Source organism: Pleurodeles waltl, chromosome 4_2 (genome assembly GCF_031143425.1).
Source record: "Pleurodeles waltl isolate 20211129_DDA chromosome 4_2, aPleWal1.hap1.20221129, whole genome shotgun sequence".
Classification (NCBI taxonomy): Eukaryota; Metazoa; Chordata; class Amphibia; order Caudata; family Salamandridae; genus Pleurodeles; species Pleurodeles waltl.
Genome location: NC_090443.1, coordinates 327,366,237 through 327,387,545, shown reverse-complemented (window position 1 = coordinate 327,387,545; position 21,309 = coordinate 327,366,237). Strand labels below are relative to the sequence as shown.

Genomic DNA, 21,309 nt, shown 5'->3' with positions numbered 1-21,309 from the left:
AGTCGCTGGTCCCATCGGAATTATATGTTTTAGACTTTCACACACGAAATGAAACTGGTGAACGCAGCCGAAGTCTCTATCTGAAAGTCATGAGGAAAACGATGAATTACCAGGAGAACTTGGCTGGGAATTACCAATTTCTCTAGTAATTCCCAATTTGTTAGTGGACATTAAGGTCCAGCTCATAAAGGGGCGGATTTCGCCGACGCCCTGAGTTACTGATTCCTGGTATTGGTAACTCTGGGGGTGGGGAAAATCGAGCCCATTTTCCATACTACTTTTAATGAGGGCCTTAAAATAATTACCTTCTCCCATACCATGCCTCATATATGTTTTATGAAATTTTCTCAACATTTCAAACTCCTTTATTGTTTTTTTTTCTTATTTTTATTTGCTGATATATTGTACAAAAAAGTTAATGGAAAAAATGAAAGTATCATGGAGGATAAGGATAAGTTACTTACCTGTAAATCCTAGTTCTCTTCCAGGGGTATCCTCATCAAAGTCATAAACATTGAATATTCCCGCCCTTGTGCAGGGACCCCGGAGCATATATAAGGAATGGTTTCTTACCTGTAACTCCAGTTCTCTCGTAGGGGTATTTCCATGATAGTCATAAGCACTGAATAGTTCCGCGCGCCTGCGGGGACCCCGGAGCACTGATGTGAAGTATATTCTTAAGTGCAAATACCAGCCCTTTGAAAAAAGGTCTGTCAAAAAAAACACTTAAGAATAACACTGTGCACCGATGTGAACAGCTACACAGGCCAAATTGTTAAAAAGAAAAACAGTTGTAATGTAAATTCACGTTTAAACATCTATTTATTCTAGAAATGTAATAACAAATACATTTTCATATTCTATTTACACCTCTCATGAGAATAAAACAATGCAGGGCAGTGTAGCCCATAGGCTGCCATTATACAGAATGTAAATAGAGCTGTGCCTTTAAGAAAGTAAAGTCATCCTGTTTCCCATCATGCACAGCAAAAGGCAGTTGCCTCAGTTCTTTTTGAAGGCTTGTAACCTGACATGAAGGAACAAAACATTTGTTGGAGTACCAACATCGATAATATTTATGGCAACCTGTTCTATGTCAACTCCACCGGGGAGGAGGGAAGGTTGCTTATGACTATCATGGAAATACCCCTACGAGAGAACTGGAGTTACAGGTAAGAAACCATTCCTTCTCTCGTAGGGGATTTCCATGTATAGTCATAAGCACTGAATAGAGTAGCAAGCCCATCCCCATAACCGCGGTGGAGTAGACAGAAGAATACTGACAAAAAACATGAGTCATGCAAATAAATTCTTAAGCAAGGCCTGTCCAACCTGTGCATCTGCCCTAGCGTCTGTATCAAGGCAGTAATGCTGAGTAAAGGTATGGACCGACTTCCAAGTGGCAGCCTTGCATATTTCTGCCAAAAGGACATTTCTCATCAAGGCTGCAGTAGCTGCCTTCCCTCTAGTAGAGTGGGCTATTGGCCTACCACCAAGGGATTTGTTCGCTAACTGATAACATAACATTATACATGAAACAATCCACCTGGATAAAGATTGCTTAGACGTGCCCAACCCTGTTCTAACTGGGCCATAGTTAACAAAGAGCTGTTGTGATTTACGTAAGCATTTTGTCCTGTCCAAGTAAAATTTCAAAACTCTCTTTACATCCAGAGAGTGCAGAGGTCTCTCAGCAGGAGTAGTTGGATTTTGAAAGAAAGTTGGTAATGAAATGGTTTGGTTCACATGAAAGTCGGAGACAACTTTTGGTAAAAATTTTGGATGAGTCCTCATTACCACTTTCGCAGAATTAAAAACCGTGTAGGGCTCTTGAGCGCAAAGGGCCTGGATTTCGCTGACCCTACGCGCTGAAGTGATTGCCACCAGAAAAGCAGTTTTCCATGTGAGATGTTGAAGTGATGCCTTATGTATTGGCTCGAATGGAGGTAGCATCAGACGCGATAGGACAACATTCAGTTCCCATGGAGGAGATGGCTTTCTAATGGGAGGAAAGACCTTTTTTAAACCTTCCAGGAAGTCCTTAATAATTGGAATCCGAAAAAAGGAAGTTTGTGAAGGGCTCTTTCTGTATGCCGTTACAGCCGCCAAGTGTACCTTTATTGATGACAGTTGTAAGCCCGATTTTGCCAAACTTAGCAAGTATGGCAGGATAGATTCCTCTCCACAGGATACCGGGTCAATGTTGTTGTCTAAACACCACACACAGAATCTCTTCCACTTGCTTGCATAAGCCGATCGTGTGGAAGGGCGCTTTGCTTCTTTCAGGATTTCCATACAGTCCTGAGGTAGGTTCAAGTGTCCATATTGCACTAGCTCAGGAGTCATGCTGCCAAACTCAACGATGAGAGGTTGGGATGAGATATCTGCCCTCTGAACTTTGTGAGCAGGTCCGGACGATAAGGCAGCCTGATGTGTGGTTTGAGTGACCGGTGAAGAAGGTCTGGAAACCACCATTGGCGTGGCCATTCCGGAGCAATTAGGATCATTTTGGACTGAGCATTGGATAACTTCTGGAGGACCGCCGGAATCAGGGGAAGCGGTGGAAAGGCATAAAGAAATGCTCCTGACCAGCTTATCCACAGGGCATTCCCCAGTGTCCCTGGATGGTAATATCTGGAGGTGAAGTTTTGGCATTTTTTGTTTTCTGGGGTTGCGAATAGGTCTATAGAGGGGGTACCCCATAGTGCGAAAATGGAACGAACGATGTCGTTGTGTAGCACCCATTCGTGGTTCTCGTCCATTACGCGACTGAGGGCATCCGCTTGAACATTCTGGATGCCAGGCAGGTGAGTTGCCACTAGCGACAGGTTCCTGGCTAGAAGCCAATGCCAGATTGTCTGAGCCTCTCTGGATAAATTCCTGGACCTGGTGCCTCCTTGTTTGTTTACGTAGTACATAGTGGCCACGTTGTCCGTCTGGAGAAGGAGAGTTTCCGCTCTCAGAGAGGGAAGGAAGGCTTTGAGCGCAAGGTGGACTGCGCGAAGCTCCAGCAGGTTGATATGATAGAGACTCTCTCTCTGTGACCACTTGCCTTGGACTCGAAGATGTTCCATGTGCGAAATGTTGTTGCGCCTCTAGATAACTGGAGGCCTTTATGAGCCAATCGTCTAGATAGGGGTAGACAAATGTTCGATGTTTCCTCAAGTGGGCGGCTACCACCGCCATGCATTTGGAAAAAGTTCTCGGCGCTGATTTGAGGCCGAAGGGTAGAACCGCAAATTGGTAATGACGTTTTCCGACGGTGAACCTTAGGAATTTTAAATGTTTCTTGGTCACCGGAATACGAAAGTAAGCGTCGCAAAGGTCTATCGCACAGAGCCAGTCGCCCTGACGAAGATGTGGGTAAATTTGGTGCAAGGATAGCATCCTGAATTTCTCTTTGCAAATCCACTTGTTTGCTGTCCTTAGATCTAGAATGGGCCGAAACTCTTGCTTGTCTTTTTTTGGCACAAGGAAATACCTCGAATAAATCCCTTTCCCTTGCTGGCTGATCGGGACGGGTTCTATGGCTCTTTTTTGTAATAGAATAATGACTTCTAACTGAAGAGCTTCGAGGTGGTGGCTGGCTGGTTTGGGTGGAACAGATGGTGGAGGACTGGTGAATCTGAGAGCGTAACCATGTCTCACAATATTCAATACCCAGGCGTCTGATGTGATGTGTAGCCACTCGTCCAGATGATTTGAGATACTTCCCCCTACCGGAGTGGATAACGGAGGAGGGGGAAGCGAAGATTCAGGGCTTAGACGCGGGAGCCTGTCGAGTTGTCTGAGGTTGAGGTGTTGAACGACCCCTTGTCGACCTTCGTTGTGTGGAGAAGCCCCTTTGATGCTGCTGCTGGGGGCGTGAAGACATCCAGTGTGGTGCCTGATACCTGTGGGTGAAAAGTCTTCGGTGATATGGACGGAATACCTTTCGTTGTTCTTTCGGGCGTTCCATGCCTACCGCTTTTAGGGTATCTAGCTCAGACTTCATCCTGGCCATCTCGTCATCGGCATGAGAGCCGAACAAAGTGAAGCCTGAGAAAGGTAAATTCTGTATTCTCTGCTGTGCTTCTGGTTTGAGAGATGTTAATCGCAACCATGCATGTCTTCTTAGCGCTATTCCGTGAGCATAGTTATGTGCGGATAGTACCGAAGAATCAGCCGCAGCACTTTTTACCTGGTTAGAAACCATGGCTCCCTCACCCACAACCTCCAGGAAATCTTCCCTTTTGTCCTTAGGAAGATGCTCCGCAAACTGCATTATAGAGTCCCAGAGAGCCCGATCGTATCTCCCTCATAAAGCAGTGGCGCTGGCTGCTTTCATTGTGATGGCTGCAGTAGAGCATACTTTTCGGCCTGCAGCATCGATTTTTCTGCTCTCTTTATCCGGAGGTGAGGATGAAGACGGTGATGTAGAGTGCAATTTCTTTGCCGCTACTATAACCACTGAGTCCGGTACTGGGTCCGACCTCAAAAATAGAGGATCTTGTTCCGGTGGACGATACTTCTTAATAAGTCTGGAAGGAGCAGACTTCGTTGCGGCTGGTGTAAGAAAAATATCCATTGCCGGTTCAATAAGACCCGGAAGTGAAAGCAAAGGTCTCGAAGATGTCCTCTGATGCAAGGTCTCGAAGATTACTGATGTCAATGGGGAAGGTACCGCCAACGGGATATTCAGTTTGGTCGCCCCTTGCACTAAGACCTCCTGGAATGTATTCACATCATCTATGGGGGACACTCTCGGGGACAGTGAGTCCGATAGGGTTGGAGAGTAGTCCCGTGTAGACGAAGAAGAATGTCTATGATGTGAATGTTGAGATCTCTGCCGTGACTCATGACGGTGGTGCCGAGAGGAAGATGAACGTCTAGAGGAATGTCCAGAATGCCTTATGGATCGCGTTGGAGTCCTCAGAACAGACTCTGAAGGAGGAGCCGGAAGAGGAGCCGTAGGTGTTACTGGTGTCTGCGGCAACGGCGACTGTTGAGGAGAGGGCTGTGGAGACGCTGGAAGCAGGATGAGTGAGGCCGAGGATTCCGATGTGGTATAAACCCTTCTAGGTCTCTTTGATTGTCGCCTCGACGTCGACACACTCCTCGACGTCGAAGTGCGGTGACGGCGAGTGCCTCTTGACGTCGATTACTCTCGCCGTTGAGAACCTCTCGACGACGACCCTCGACGTCGTTGTGGTGACGTGGAACGTCTCCTACGGCGAGCACTCTCCCTCGACTCCGATCGCCCTCGCCGTGTCGACGGCGAGCCGGACTCAGATCTCCTCGACGTGGATCGTCCTCGCCGTGTCGACGGCGACCCAGATCCTCTCGACGGCGAGCGTCCACGCCGTCTCGACGGCGAAATGGCTGTCGACGGCGAACGATGCTTCTTCCTCGCCGGTGAACCACTCCTCGACGGCGAGCATGTTGGCGCCGTTCCCTGTCTCGACGTCGATGCCCTCGACGTCGTCGGAGACCTATGCCGTTTTTGAGCAGGTCTGGTAGGAGTTATAGAGGAAACAGGGTGAGCCCTGGTAGAAGACTGACCTTCTCCTCGCTCTGTGGTAGAATGACCACTTTTTCTCCTGTCCCCTCTCGCCTGAAGTCGGATTTTCTCCCTATCACGAAGAGTTCTTCTGGAGAAAGTTTTACAGATGTCACACGACTCCGGTTTGTGGCTGGATGGAAGGCAAATTATACAGACCCGATGTGGATCTGTTTTAGCCTTTTTTCTGCCACAAGAAGGGCATTTATCAAAAAGTGAAGGCATTTCTAAACTAGAAAAACCTCAAAATTCTGTCAGAATTTAACAGAAAAGAGTAGGAAATGATCACTCAATATTAAAAACGTCGAGTGAAATTGAAATTCAAAAGATTTTGAATGAATTTCTGTCACAAAAAGGCTTTGTGAGGTAGAGCTCAATGCTTCAGGGTCCTGTCAGAAAGGAGCCGGAAAAAAGAACTGAGGCAACTGCCTTTTGCTGTGCATGATGGGAAACAGGAAGACTTTACTTTCTTAAAGGAACAGCTTGATTTACATTCTGTATAATGGCAGCCTATGGGCTACACTGCCCTGCATTGTTTTATTCTCATGAGAGGTGTAAATAGAATATGAGAATGTATTTGTTATTACATTTCTATAATAAATAGATGTTTAAACGTGAATTTACATTACAACTGTTTTTCTTTTTAACAATTTGGCCTGTGTAGCTGTTCACATAGGCTGCACAGTGTTATTCTTAAGTGTTTTTTTGACAGACCTTTTTTCAAAGGGCTGGTATTTGCACTTAAGAATATACTTCACATCAGTGCTCCGGGGTCCCCGCAGGCACGCAGAACTATTCAGTGCATATGACTATACATGGAAATCCCCTACGAGAGAAAATATATACCTATAAAGTATGAAATATGCACGAAAAATATATATATAGCATTTTTAGTAGACATATCTTTCATACTAAACTCATATATACATGTGTAAAACAGCAATGCAGGCTATAATCATAAACAAACTAAAATGCTTTATTTCTATGAAGTTGTTTTTTTTTTTTTTAATCACTATAAAAATTACAATAGAGAATAAATATCTACCCAAGCCCCCAAAACTGGGCTTAGGGAAATAAGCAGCAGCAATATCTAGAGAAAAAAGAGAAAAAACTACATTGAAAAACAATGGAGCATTCTTAGCCAATAGGCTGCATACAGGTTAACACGGTAGAACCATAAAAACTTTGGCACCGTGCCTTTAAGACCCTGAGCACCTCCTGTATCCCACCATGCCTCAGGGGTGAAGGAAAGGTGACAGTTGGTTCACTGTTAGGTCAGTACTTTTTTACGGTGACAATCTGTGAAAACTGATTCGAAAGACAGTCTTCTAGGAGAAGTGCGTCCGGGGAGGAGGGTGGGTTGTTTATGACTTTGATGAGGATACCCCTGGAAGAGAACTAGGATTTACAGGTAAGTAACTTATCCTTCTCTTCCAGGGGATCCTCATCAATAGTCATAAACATTGCATAGATTAGCAAACCCATCCCTAAACTCTGCGGACTGTCTAATAGAAGTGCAGGAATATATACATGTATCATGCAAATAAATTTCTCAGAGAGGCCTGCCCCACTTGGGCATCTGCTCTTGCATCTGAGTCCAAACAGTAATGGCTAGTAAATGTATGTACAGACTTCCATGTAGCAGCGTTACAAATCTCAGACATTGGAACATTGTTAAGGAGAGCAGCCGTAGCCGCTTTTCCCCTTGTGGAATGCGCTTTAGGCCTAGCTAGTAGTTGTTTGTTAGCCAACTGGTAAGCATTAACAATACAAGAAACTATCCATCTTGATATCGTTCGTTTAGATGCTGCCTCTCCTGTCCTTAAATGACCATAATTTACAAGCAAGTGGTTGGAATGTCTAATCGATTTTGTTTTATCCAAATAAAATTTCAGCACTCTTTTAAAATCTAAGGAGTGCAATGCTTTCTCCGCCGGAGTCTCCGGATTGGGAAAGAAAGTCGGTAAAGAGATAGTCTGATTGATGTGGAATTCTGACACCACCTTCGGTAGAAATGATGGGTGAGTCCGCAGAACCACTCTATTGTCGTGAAAAACTGTGTACGGTTCTTTGGAAGACAAAGCCTGAATTTCACTGACCCTCCTCGCGGAAGTAATTGCCACTAAAAAAGCCGTCTTCCACGTAAGGTGTTGCAAAGAGGCTTTGTGTATAGGTTCGAAAGGAGGGCCCATAAGTTTTGACAATACTATGTTCAGTTCCCATGGAGGAGAGGGTCTCCGAATGGGCGGAAAAACATTTTTCAAACCTTCTAAGAAATCCTTGACTACTGGTTTCGTAAAGAAGGATTCCTGAGTAGGTGACTTACGATAGGCTGTAATTGCAGACAAATGTACCTTAATAGATGATACCTGCAGACCGGACTTTGCCAGATGAAGTAAGTAAGACAGTATGACATCCTCCTGAGCCCGTATGGAATTCTGACCTTGTTGACAGCACCATATGTAGAATCTCTTCCACTTAAAAGCGTAAGAACGCCGCGTGGAAGGTCGTTTGGACTCTTTCAAGATGTTCATGCACTCCTGCGAGAGCCCTAGGTGCCCATATTGCAGGAATTTAGGAGCCATGCTGTCAAGCTCAGAGAGGGTAGGTTGGGATGCAGAACCCTGCCCTCCATCCTGCTCAGAAGATCCGGTCTGCACGGCAGCCTCCTGTGAGGTTTTTCCGATAGGTTGAGGAGATCTGTGTACCAGAATTGACGGGGCCATTGTGGCGCTATGAGAATCATTCTGGTGCTGGACCTGTAAAGTTTGTTGATCACTGCCGGTATGAGGGGAATTGGTGGAAAGGCGTAGAGAAATATCCCTGACCAGTCGATCAACAGGGCATTCCCTCGAGATCCCGGACGGTAGAACCTGGATGCGAAGTCTGGGCATTTCTTGTTTACTTCGTCTGCTAAGAGATCCAATTGAGGCCGACCCCATTGAGCGAAGATGTCTTCGACGACTTCGCCGTGTAGGACCCAATCGTGGGCGTCCTCTAGGTGTCTGCTCAGGAAATCTGCTTCCACGTTTTGTTGACCTGGCAGGTGAACCGCTGTAAGTGACATTCCTCTGGCCAGGAGCCAATGCCATATCGTTTGGGACTCTCGAGATAGGGGTAGGGATCTCGTTCCCCCCTGTCTGTTCAAATAATACATTGTGGTTGTATTGTCCGTTTGTATTAGTAGAGATTTCCCCTGAATCGATGGAGCAAAAGACTTGAGAGCCAGATGGACCGCTCTGAGTTCCAGCAGATTGATGTGGTACTTCTTTTCCTTGTCTGACCACAGGCCCTGAGCTTGAAGGGGACCCAGATGAGCCCCCCATCCCTGAAGAGACGCATCCGTTACCAGAATGTCGGATGGAATTACCTGGTGAAACGGAGCACCTACTGACAGGTGAGGTCTGTGCATCCACCATTGCAATGACTGAAGTGCCGCTATCGGTAGCCACACTCTGTCCTCCCAGCGACCTGTCCTTTGGCTCCAGTTGTTCTCCAACGCCTCTTGGAGGGGCCTCATGTGCAGCCTGGCATTTGGGACAATGAAAATACATGATGCCATGGAGCCCAGCAGCAATGTCACCTGACGGGCCGTAGGTGCGTCGGATTTTAACAGGTCTTGACACTTCCTGTTTATTGATAATAGTCGTTCCTCCGAAGGATACACTCTTTGGAGCTCTGTGTTTAGTATAGCTCCCAGGTAGTGAAGGTTCTGTGTTGGAACCAAGGTGGACTTTTGGTAGTTGACTTGAAGGCCTAGAGACTCGAAAACCTTGAGCACAATGTCCCGATGGCTTCTCGCCTGATCCGGAGAGGAAGCTTTCAGTAACCAGTCGTCTAGGTATGGGTAAATGAAGATCTTTTGTTTTCGAAGATGTGCCGCTACCACTGCCACACATTTCGAGAAGACGCAGGGCAGATTTCAGGCCGAATGGTAGTACTCTGAACTGATAGTGCTGCAAGGCTATTTGGAAGCGCAAGAATTTCCGATGCTTGGGAGCTATTGGGATGTGAAAATATGCCTCCTGCAGGTCAATGGAGCACATCCAGTCTCCCTGATGTAGCTGAGGGAAAATCTGGTGAAGAGCTAGCATCCTGAACTTCTGTTTTCTTATGTACTTGTTCAGCAGCCGTAAGTCCAGAATTGGTCTGAAAACGCCCTCTCGGCCTTTTTTCGCCACCAGAAAATAACGGGAGTAAACCCCCTTTCCTCTGTGCGCAAGTGGAACCTTTTCTATTGCCTTCTTTTGTAAGAGGGCGAGAGGCTCTTTGCGCAGCAGGCTGAGATGAGATGGATTGCATTTGGCTGGTGGCAAGTGTGGTGGAGGCTGTCTGAAAAGAAGAGAGTAGCCATTTTCGACAATGTTGAGCACCCATTTGTCTTTTGTGATAGAGTGCCACTCGTGAAGATAACCTGTGATACTTCCCCCCACCGGAGTGGTGTACAGTGTCGAGGGAAGCGAGATCTCATTGTTTGGCCGGCGCTTTCAGTGTGGACTGCTGAGGTCTACTTGACCCTCGTTCCCTTGTGGCCTTTCGGGCCTGAAAAAGAGGGCGTCCCTGCCTTTGCTGAGACCTCTGGGACCAGTGAGGGGTTTGAACCCTCTGCTGGAAAGGGCGCCTGTCATAAGGCCTATACCTCCGCCTGAAATCTTTCTTCCTTTCCAGGCCTACTGCCCTCATGGTGTCCACCTCGGTCTTCATGCAGGCCATTTCTTCATCCGCATGGGTACCAAACAGCGAGTTCCCGGTGAATGGGAGATTTAGGATGCACTATTGTGCTTCCTGTTTTAAACCAGTCAGTCTCAGCCAGGAAGACCTTCTTGCACAGATTCCATGTGCGTACCCATGTGCAGCTAAGTCTGCCCCATCTGCCGCTGCGCTGATGACCTGGTTAGATACCAGACATCCCTCTTGCAGGATCTCTTGAAAATCCTGTCTGTCTTCCCTGGTCAACTTCTCTGTGAATCTGTTGAGGGAGTCCCACAGAGAACGGTCATACCTGCCCAGGAGTGCAGAAGCGCTGGAGACTTTCATTACAGATGCCGCCGTGCTGCACATTTTTCTCCCCAGAGAGTCTAGATGCCTGCTCTCTTTGTTGGAGAATCTGTTAGGGTGGGGGAGTAACGTCCGACAGATGATCCTGACGACGACCAAGAGGGTGATCTTCTGTGTCGTGATCGTGACCTAGATCGCCGTTGGGAACGTGACCTGCTGCGAGACGCTGTAACAGAGCGCCCAGGCCTCGTGGTCGGTTGGCGAGGAGCAGAACGAGCCCGTTCTGCCCGCGCTGTCGGTGATGGTGTTCTCGGGAGAGAGGCAGTAGGAGAGTACATTCGTGAGTACTGTGAATCCGGGGAGGACGCTGGTCTATTAAGGCTCTCCAACCGTCTTGGTGATAAGTTGATGGGTGAAACATACCCCGATGATGCCGCTCTCGAACGAGATGAATCGCTCCGTATGGAAACCACTGGAGAAGGCGCGGCCTTATCTGCTGGAGGACGATGTTCTACTCCCTGTGAGACAGGTAAAACCTGTGTCGACGTCGACGGCTATGCCGACGCTGAAGGGCACGCCGGTTGTTCTTGCCTCGACGTTGAGTGTCTCGACGTTGAGTGCCTCGACGTAGAGTGTCTTGACGTCGAACGGCGATCTCTGGACCTTGACCTACTCGCCGTCGTGTGCCTCGACGTTGAGCGGTGGGTGGCCGACGGCGGATGTCGCTCTTGCCGCCGTGGCGATTTTGACGTCGTGTCTCTTGACGTCGGGGGCGTGAGGTCTTCGGCGGCGAACGGGCACGCCGGTGATGGCTCGACGTCGATCGGCGGGCTGCCGTCTACGGAGATATGCCCCTGCGATGGCCATGTTCTCTCAACGCCGTATCCTTCGACGTCGGGCGGGTCGCCGTCGACGGCGATCTATGGCGGTGAGATGGTGGCAGCGACTACGTCGACGGGGAACAAACAGGTACTTTCCTACCTGCTGACGTCGACCTAGCCATTCTCTCCTGAGAGTGGCCTGTTGGCTGCCTGGGAAGCGAGGAGGATGATGTTTTCTGCCTCTCGTGAAGCCCATGAAGTCTGATCTTTTCTCTGTCCTTCAGAGTCCTCTTTGACATATTCTTGCAGTGTTTGCAAGTGTCAGGGCAGTGACTCTGAGGCAGGCACACAATACAAAGAGAGTGTGGATCTGACTGGGCCTTCTTCTTCCCACAAGAAGGGCATTTGACAAAAAGGGAAGGCATTTTTCTCAGGAAAAAACTGCCAAACTCAGACAAAGGTGTTAGATGTCGAGTGAAACAGGAAAAAACTCAGTTTTTAAGTATTTTTCTGAGAAAAACTCAGAAAAACTGAGAGCTCAATGCTCCAGGATCCTCTCAGAAGAAGCCGGAAAAAAGAACTGACCTAATTGTGAACCAACTGTCACCTTTCCTTCACCCCTGAGGCATGGTGGGATACTGGAGGTGCTCAGGGTCTTAAAGGCACGGTGCCAAAGTTTTTATGGTTCTCCTGTGTTAACCTGCATGCAGCCTATTGGCTAAGAATGCTCCATTGTTTTTCAATGTAGTTTTTTCTCTTTTTTCTCTAGATATTGCGGCTGCTTATTTCCCTAAGCCCAGTTTTGGCGGCTTGGGTAGATATTTATTCTCTATTGTAATTTTTATAATGATTAAAAAAAATAAAAAAAATAAAAAAACTTCATAGAAATAAAGCATTTTAGCTTGTTTATGATTATAGCCTGCATTGCTGTTTTACACATGTATATATGAGTTTAGTATGAAAGATATGTCTACTAAAAATGCTATATATATATTTTTCGTGCATATTTCATACTTTATAGGTATATATTTTATATATGCTCCGGGGTCCCCGCACAAGGGCGTGAATATTCAATGTTTATGACTATTGATGAGGATCCCCTGGAAGAGAAAACCTAAAACAAGACAGATGCGTGCACACAGTCTCACACACACACACACACACACACACACCATGCATGAAGAATTACAAGCTATACAGTTCTAATCAGCGTTCCCAGTATTGTAACAATTAACATGGAGAGACGTATACTCTACATTGAGTCTATGACATTCTTTTCAGATCATCTGCATACTGCCTATACCCCTTTCTCCAAGCAGGTATAGCGTATGGGTCTCACTAAAATGATTCCCTCGCTCAAAGAAGGAAGGTGACGATTTGTCCCTTCATCCCTTTGCTATTAAGTTGTGAGCTTAACTAAGTGTTTACAGCATTGTTGGGTCCTCGGTGTTACCAAAGAAGATAGGGGGTCTGGGTGGTGACAGCCCACTGTCATATAATTAAGGATTTTAAAGATATTGTCCCAGCAGTGGTCTCAGTACTGACATGTTACAAACGTGCACTCTATCTGCGTTCATGGCCTCACCTCCTGGGTAGAAGTCAAGGTCTCCCATTCCCCATTTGCTAATTTAGATTGGGAAATATACAAGTAAAACATTGTTTGAAACTGTAAGGCCGTCAAGTATTTTGGCGTTACGAAACAGTGAATATTGGATAGTACATATTTAATATGTGCTATTCGGTGCTCCAGTCTGTTTTGACTATTTATCCGCCGATCTGGGTAAGTAGTTCTCTTTTCTGTTAATTTGTTATATAATTCGGGTATGGCTGCAGTTTGCCTCTCAAAGACGAATCGAGTAATATAGTTACTTTACCACAGTGTAACAACTTACACAACAAATCACCATTCGGCACGTATTTAAAATGGGATGTGTTAGACATACCTAATTTTAGATTAATTGAATCAAATACATTTTTATAAATGTGATTTAAAAAAAATATCCTCCAGCCCCCAGCACCTCCTTTATGTTATGTTAAATTAATTTATTAAGCACACGTATACTCGATGTTGTCTTGGCGCTAGGTTCCGACTGTAACCTGAGAACTGCATCCTGGAACATGGAAATTACAAGTTAAAAAGGCAGGTTTTAATAGTTTTCCTAAAAAGGAATAGATTATCTATAGTTTTCAACTGGAAGTGTGGGGAATTACACATTTTAGAGGCACTGGTAACACAAGTTCTTCCGTCCTAGGAAACTAACTTAAATCTAAAGATTGCATCATTTTTTGGCCTTGAGGATCTCAGAGTCCTCTGCGGAGAGTGAAAGTGGAACTTTTCCTTCAAATAGTGTGGTCCTTTACCATGCAGGGCCTTTAATGCGATGCGGAGAGCTTTAAAGGAGACTCTTTGTCTAACCTGCAACCAATGCAGCTGTCTGAGTCCAAAGGAGACGGACTGGAATTTAAGGATGCCCAGGGGCATTCAGGGAGCAGTATTCTGGAGACTTTGTAGTTTGTTCAAATGTTGCTTTTACATGTTCAAATAGAGAGCTTTGCAATAATCTATTTTTGAGAGGGCCATGGAGGTCCCTACTATTTATGTACCTCTGGTGGAAGGAAAGGGACGACTTTTTCCAGTGTCCTCAAAGTATACAAAGAGCATGAGGTGACTGCATTGGCCCGGGATCCAAAGGTGAGTTTGTCATCCAACATTACTCCCAGGTTGTGAAACTTTTTCACAGGAGTGGGAAGAGATCCCAACTCTGATGGCCACCAAGACGGGATCCAGAGTGATGCTGAGTTTCCGAACAGAATGACTTCAGTTTTTGACGAGTCGAGTTTCAGGCAGTTATTAGCCATCCACTCATTTACAGCACGCATACAGTCGAGAAATCTCATGCCGGTATCTTGCTCACTCTTAGAGAGACCACAATCTGTGTCGTCGGTGTTGGATGTGAGTGAGAATCCACATGATTTGATTAGCCTGGCCAAGCATGAGACACAAGTATTGAAGAGTGTAGGACTCAACATTGATCCCTGGGGAACCCCACAGGGGAAAGAAAAGGAGTCTGATGTAAATTTGTTGAGTGCTACTGATTACTTCTGTTCATGAAGGGAGGAGCTTAATAAGGCTAGAGCATGTCCGCCAACCCTGATGTTTTGTAGAAGACCAATCAAGAGATCTTAGTGAACAGTATCAAAGGACGCTGTGAGATCTAATAATATAAGAGCGTCACTTTCCCCTTGATCAAGTGATTCTCCGATCTCTTGAGTGGTCTTGATAAGGGCATTTTCAGTAATATGGTTATTGGCGAATTATATTTGAGTGGTATCCAGCAATTTATTACCAGTTAGCAAAGTTGTTCATTGTTGATTTATTCATTTTTCAACAATTTTTGCTGGGAAAGGTAGACGGGAAATGGGCCGATAGCTGTTAAGATCGATGGGGAGTAATGTTGAGTGTTTCTCAAAGGAAGTATAGATGCCGATTTCCATTGTTTGGGAAAATAACCCTATTAAACATATGATCAAACATAGGCCCTCATTACAACCCTAGCGGTCGGTGTTAAAGCGGCGGTAACACCGCAAACAGGCCGGCAGTAAATAAAATGGGATTACGACCATGGCGGAAACCGCCAACATAGACAGCCACTTTAACACTCCGACCGCCACGCTGGTAGCAACAAACACCACGGTGGTCACCGCCAACAGACAGGCAGAAGAGAATGTACCGCCCACCGTATTACAAGGCACCAATCCGCCAGCTTTTCCAGGGAGGTACCAACGACATCAAAAGCACGGCAGAAACAGAACACTGAAGGGGAACCACTCACCTTCTGACACTCCACAAAGAACCAGGATGCCATGGAGCCCAAATTGCAGGTCCTGCCCATGTTGGTGTATCTACTAATACACCAGGAAGTAGAAAGAAGGCGGCAGCGACAGCGACTGTGTGTATTGCACCTAGCACACAGGGGACGGAGGGAAGTAAAAGAAAGTGACACACACACATGCCACGCAACACCCCCACCCTCCACCCTCACCCACAACACCATACACACTAACACATCCAACAACATTACATTTACACCCCGTAGCCCCCTGGAAGAACGCAAGGACAAAAGAAAATGAGTATAAACAGTGATATTTTGAAACATGCAGATATAGCAAACGAATATAAATAAATTAGTAGATACAAATATTTACATTATGTACAGAAGGCCTTACACTGTCCCTTATAAATGTCCCTGAACCAGTGGTCCCAAAAATCATGGGGCGAAGCCCACATATGATACCTGCCTCAAAACAGAGAGAACACTGCAGGGGCACCAGGTCGAAAAAACACAGGCATCTCAGGGGGAAGGGAAGGGGGGGCACCTCAGCCGGAAGATGGTACTACGCCACTGCTCCTCGAGGGGGCACCATGCCCACTGCTTGGTCCTGGGTAGTGTAAAGCCACAGTCTCTCAAGTGGGTGGTTTGCCCACTGCTTGGTCCTGGGGAGTGCAAAGCCACAGTCTCTCAAGTGGGTGGTTTGCCCTCTGCTTGGTCCTGGGGAGTGCAAAGCCAAAGTCTCTCAAGTGGATGGCTTCTCCACTGGTTCTGGAGGGGGCATTGTGCCCAGTGTGCTTAATCCTGCCAAGGATTGGGAAGTGGATGCATCTCTCCACTGGTTCTGGAGGGGGCATTGTGCCCAGTCTGCTTCATCCTGCCAAAGATTGGGGGAGTGGATGCATCTCTCCACTGGTTCTGGAGGGGGCATTGTGCCCAGTGATGCTGCACCTGGGGTGTGGCAATTCCCATTCCCTCACCTGGGTGACTGAGCCACGAGATATGCATGAAACAGGTAGCATGAGACTACATGGAGGCAGAGCCACACTCCATCCTGCGGCAACTTAGGCTGCAAACTGCTGGTAGTGCCAATGCTGGTGGTGGTGCCTCATGTGGTGTGTGCAGGGTCCAGGACGTCACCTGCAGCCTTGAACGGCTGCCCACTGGGAATGCTGCTGATGTCCAATGTAGCAGCACCGACTGGGCACGTGGCGGTGCAGATGGCAGTGTCTGCGGCGAAGATGCTGCCGGTGCTGCCCATGGTGCCGGTGTCCGTTGTAGTGGAGGGAGACACTAGGCTGTCTCCATCAGCCTTGGATGGCTGATCACTATGGAGGATGCTGGTGACTGCCGTAGTGGCAGCAGTGGTGCAGGTGGCAGTGCAGGTGGCGGTTATTGCGGCGGTACTGACCGTGGTACAGGTTGCGGTCTGTCTGGGGAAATGGTGGTCACCAGGCCCTCACCATGAGTCTTTGTTCCCTGAGGTGACTTGCCCTTGCTTTTGTGTACCTTCCCCACCTTGGTAGTCGCTGCTGGGACCTTGGCAGTGTCCTCTTTGGGTTTGGATGAGGCATTGCTGGGTGGGTGGTGCGACTTTTTCCTGCTGCATGCCTGCCCCTTCTTAATCTTGCGGTGGCGGAATCGGGTGGTCCTTGGCATCTGTAAGTGGCAGACTGCCACCCCTGACGGGTGCCCTCTTCGATCCTCCCAGGCTTGCAGGGACCACAGCGGATGCCAGTTTGGTGGCTGAGGTGCTGGCCTGGGATCTAGACATCCTGGTGCTAGGAGAAGGACCGGGGGGGAGTTGTAGAGAAGAGGTCAACGCTGGCTAGGAAAAGTTTCTTGACACACTGGGACTGGAAGTTGGAGGGGGTGTGGGAGTGGAGGAAGAGGTAGTGGTTGTAGAAGGTGTACATCTGCTGAGTTTGGGTGAAGGTGCTTGGGCTGGAAGCTGTTGGGAGGTGGATGGCTGTTGAGTGAGTGTGTGCCTGCATTTGTGTACTTTGGGAGGAGGGCTCAAAGACACACTGGAAGAGGACACAGGGGACGTGTGCATGGTTGTGGGGGTGGTGATTGCTCATGAGGGGTGTGTTGTGATGGGTGTGCTGGTGATGGAGGAAGTGGCTGATGATGTAGTGCATGTAGGTGTGAGTGGAGACAATACTGGGAGGGAGGTGGAGGAAGAGGAGGAGGAGGACACAGTGGAGGTAGTGGATGTTGGTATGTGTGCATGGGTATGGTGCTTGTGTGAGTGCCTGTGTGATGATGTGTGGTGCTTATGTTTTCCTGAGCCACTTTTGTGTGTTAATGTGTGTGCATGCTGGTCCGAAGGTGTGCTTGGGATAGGCTTAGGTAGAGGGGATTGGGTCTGGGTAGTGGAAATTGGAAGGGGGAGGCTGGACACAGGGACAATGGCTGCCATCAGTGCTGAGGCCAGAGCCTGAAATGCTCTCTGTTGGGCCGCCATGCCAGAATGAATGCCCTCCAGGTATGCATTTGTTTCTTGCAAATGCCTCTCGACACCCTGGATGGCATTCAGAATGGTTGACAGCCCAACAGTGAGGGATCTCAGGAGGTCTATAGCCTCCTCACAGAGGGCAGCAGGGCTGACTGGGGCAGGGCCTGAGGTGCCTAGGGCAAAGGAGATGCCCACCCTCCTGGTTGTGCGGGCACGGGAAAGAAGCTGAGGGGCTGCTGGGAGGGCGGTGCTGGTGGGGGGGGTGGCGGCTGTACCTGTTGTTGGGGTGGGCACAGAGGTGTCCGCCACTGCCAGTGAGCTTCCATCGGAGGAGGAGTCGCTGTCACTGGTCTCCCCTCCTGTCGTGGAGCTCCCCTCGCCCTCCGTCCACTGGTGGCTTCACCCTCCGTGGATTCACCCTCATGGGCCATGTGGGATGCAGGTCCCTCCGTCGCCGGTGCCTCTGCTCCTCCACCAGATGATGCTAATGCACACAAGGAGAGGGTGACAAGACAAGAAGGGGGGGAGAGACAGAGATCAATGCCAGCAACGCCACTACTGTTGGAGTACACAACACACACTGAGCTGCCCTATGCACTAAGCCATGCCCAACCACTCACTAAGGTAGTAACCAGCCCATGGGGTACAATGCCTAACGCCAGCACTTGCACACCTGACACCCACATGAACCTGCCCAGTAGTAGTTGGCCACTTGTACCATTGGGGTGGGGGTGCTTCAGAGCCATCAAATAAGGCATGCCATGATTGCCCTGGCCTAGGGGCACCCACAGCCCCAAGCCATCTAGGGCCAGATGTAGCAAATAAAAAATTTGCAAGTTGCAAAGTGCGAGTCCATACGACTCGCAATTTGCAACTCGCAAATTGGTATGCAGTACGGTGTCTCAGACACCGACTGCGACTCGCTATGGAGTCGCAATGACCCACCTCATCAATATTCATGAGGTGGGTCGCAAATTGCGGCCCCATAGCGAGTATAGGCACTCGCAAACATGGAGGCCTGCTGTCGTCAGCAGACCTCCATGTTCGTGACTGCTTTCAATAAAGCAGTTTTTTTTTTTTTAAGTGTAGCCCATTTTCCTTAAAGGAAAACGAGCTGCACTTAAAAAAAAAAACGAAACCTTTAGTTTCGTTTTTTTTTCAGGGCAGGTAGTGGTCCCTTGGACCACTACCTACCCTGAAAAAATTGTTTTGGGTCCATTCACAAAGTGGAAGGGGTCCCATGGGGACACCTTCCAATTTGCGAGTGGGTTACCATCCACTTGAAGTGGATGGTAACTGCGACACCATTTGCGACCGCGTAGGCGGTCGCAAATGGTATTGCATACCACTCAGAATCGCAAATAGGAAGGGAACACCCCTTCCTATTTGCGATTCTGAAATGCATATTGCGAGTCGGTTCCGACTCGCAATATGCAGTTCTGCATAGCAAAGAGGCATTTGCGCCTCGCAAACGGCGATTTTCGCCGTTTGCGAGGCGCAAATCCTTTGCTACATCTGGCCCCTAGTTCCTAAAGCACGCAAAGTCAGCTTTCTGAAACTGTACTCACCCCCTTGTGGCTGCTGTGATGCTCACAAGTGCCCATCCAACTCCGGATAGGCCACCGCCAGGATGCGGAACATCAAGGGGGTCATGGTGCGACGGGCACCCCTTCCACGTTGGGAGGCCAGCCCCAGCTGGGCCTCCCCTGTCTTCTTGGTCCAGCGGCGCAGGTCCTCCCATCTCTTGCGGCAGTGGGTGCTCCATCTGTGATAGACCCCCAGGGTCCGCACCTCCTTGGCGATGGCACGCCAAATACCCTTCTTCTGGTGGGCGCTGACCTAGAGGCTAAAGACAATGGAAAATGTAATTACTCACCTGTCCAGACCGTCATACTCATTGCCCACAAGTTCCCACCCATGCCCTGACACACATACACTGACCACCTCTCATACAGCAGTCATGCCAGAAGGCATTAGCACCCCCCAACATGTGGCTTACATCCACACCACTCAACACATGCATTGCCCACGCATCATGCTCACAGTGTACTCACCTGTTTGTCTGTAGGACCGCAAAGTAGCGTGCACTGGGGGAGGACCATATCCACCAGTTTCTCCAACTCCTCTGCAGTGAAGGCAGGGGCCCTTTCCCCAGACACTTGAGCCATTGTCTCTTCCAGACACAGGTCACAGCAGCACTTGCAGTGTAGGTCCTCTCCTGCTGATGGTCAGGTATCAAGTGAGTTAATGGGTAGAAAATGGCAGTGACTACCGCAGAGGTGCATACCGTCACCGCCGGCATACATCGCCATTGGCTCCTGGAACCCATAGGGCCCTATGATGACCAATGCGGAGTTGCGCGGCGGTCTTCGACCACCTACCACGACACTGCACAACGCCAGAGCAGTTACCTCATTTAACCTTGTCCCTCCTCACAGGTCAGGCAGACACCATTTCAGGGGAGCACATGGCATGGCACCTAACTGCGTCACAGCATATATTGGCACACATACTGAATCTCGATTTCCCACACTGCTCCTGCAACAGTAATTCAGACACAGTTGTGCTATCTATGTGGTAAATGATCTTCTGCTCACCGTTCTCCTCCATAGGCTACAACCGCTGAGGCAGGTGATGAGATGGCGGCATCCTCTGGTGTACAGACCCCTGGAGGATCTGTCAACAAAGGAGGACAGACACATTATAATCATATACAGACTTGATCGTCCCACAATCCAAGAACTGTGTGCCCAATTGGAGCCAGACCTGATGTCAGCCATCCACCAGCCCACAGGTATCCCCCCTCTAGTGCAGGTCCTGTCAGTGCTCCATTTCCTGGCAAGTGGCTCCTTCCAAACTACAGTGGCCATGGCATCAGGGATGTCTCAGCCAATGTTCTCCAACGTGTTGAGCAGGGTGTTTTCTGCCCTGCTGAAACATATGCGCAGCTACATCTTGTTCCCCCAGGTGGAGGATTTGGCCACAGTGCCCTGGGACATATCCCCAACATCATAGGTGCCATTGATGGTACACATGTGGCATTTGTCCCCCCACGCTGAAATGAACAGGTATACAGGAATAGAAAAAGCAATCATTTGATGAATGTGCAAATGGTGTGCTTGACGGACCAGTACATCTCCCATGTGAATACCAAATATCCTGCCTCTGTGCATGACGCCTATATCTTGTGAAATAGCAGCATCCCTTATGTGATAGGCCAACTCCAGAGGCACCTCCGGGTGTGGCTAATAGGTGAGCCAAAGGTCCCCACACAGTATATTTAGGTGTCTGGGTATGGGGTTGTCCCTAAGGGTTAGTGTGTGTCTCACAATTGTCTCTCAATCTTTGCAGGTGACTCTGGTTACCCCAACCTGTCATGGCTACTGACCCCAGTGAGGAATCCCAGGACAAGGGCAGAGGAACGTTACAATGAGGCACATGGGCGAACTAGGAAGATTATTGAGAGGACATTCGGCCTCCTGAAAGCCAGATTCCAGTGCCTCCATCTGACAGGTGGCTCCCTGTACTACTCACCCAAGAAGGTGTGCCAGATCATCGTGGCATGCTGTACGTTGCACAACCTGGCATTGAGACGCCGGGCGCCTTTTCTGCTGGAGGATGAGCCCGGCGATGGTCTTGTGGCAGCGGTGGAGCCTGTGGACA

The 21,309-nt window shown here is 48.5% G+C and overlaps 1 protein-coding gene across 1 annotated transcript in view; it reads right to left on the bottom strand.

Annotated features, from left to right (window-relative positions):
- Positions 1-21,309, bottom strand: part of DMC1 (DNA meiotic recombinase 1) — a 1,145,966-nt gene that overhangs the window by 243,315 nt on the left and 881,342 nt on the right. The window lies entirely within an intron of this gene.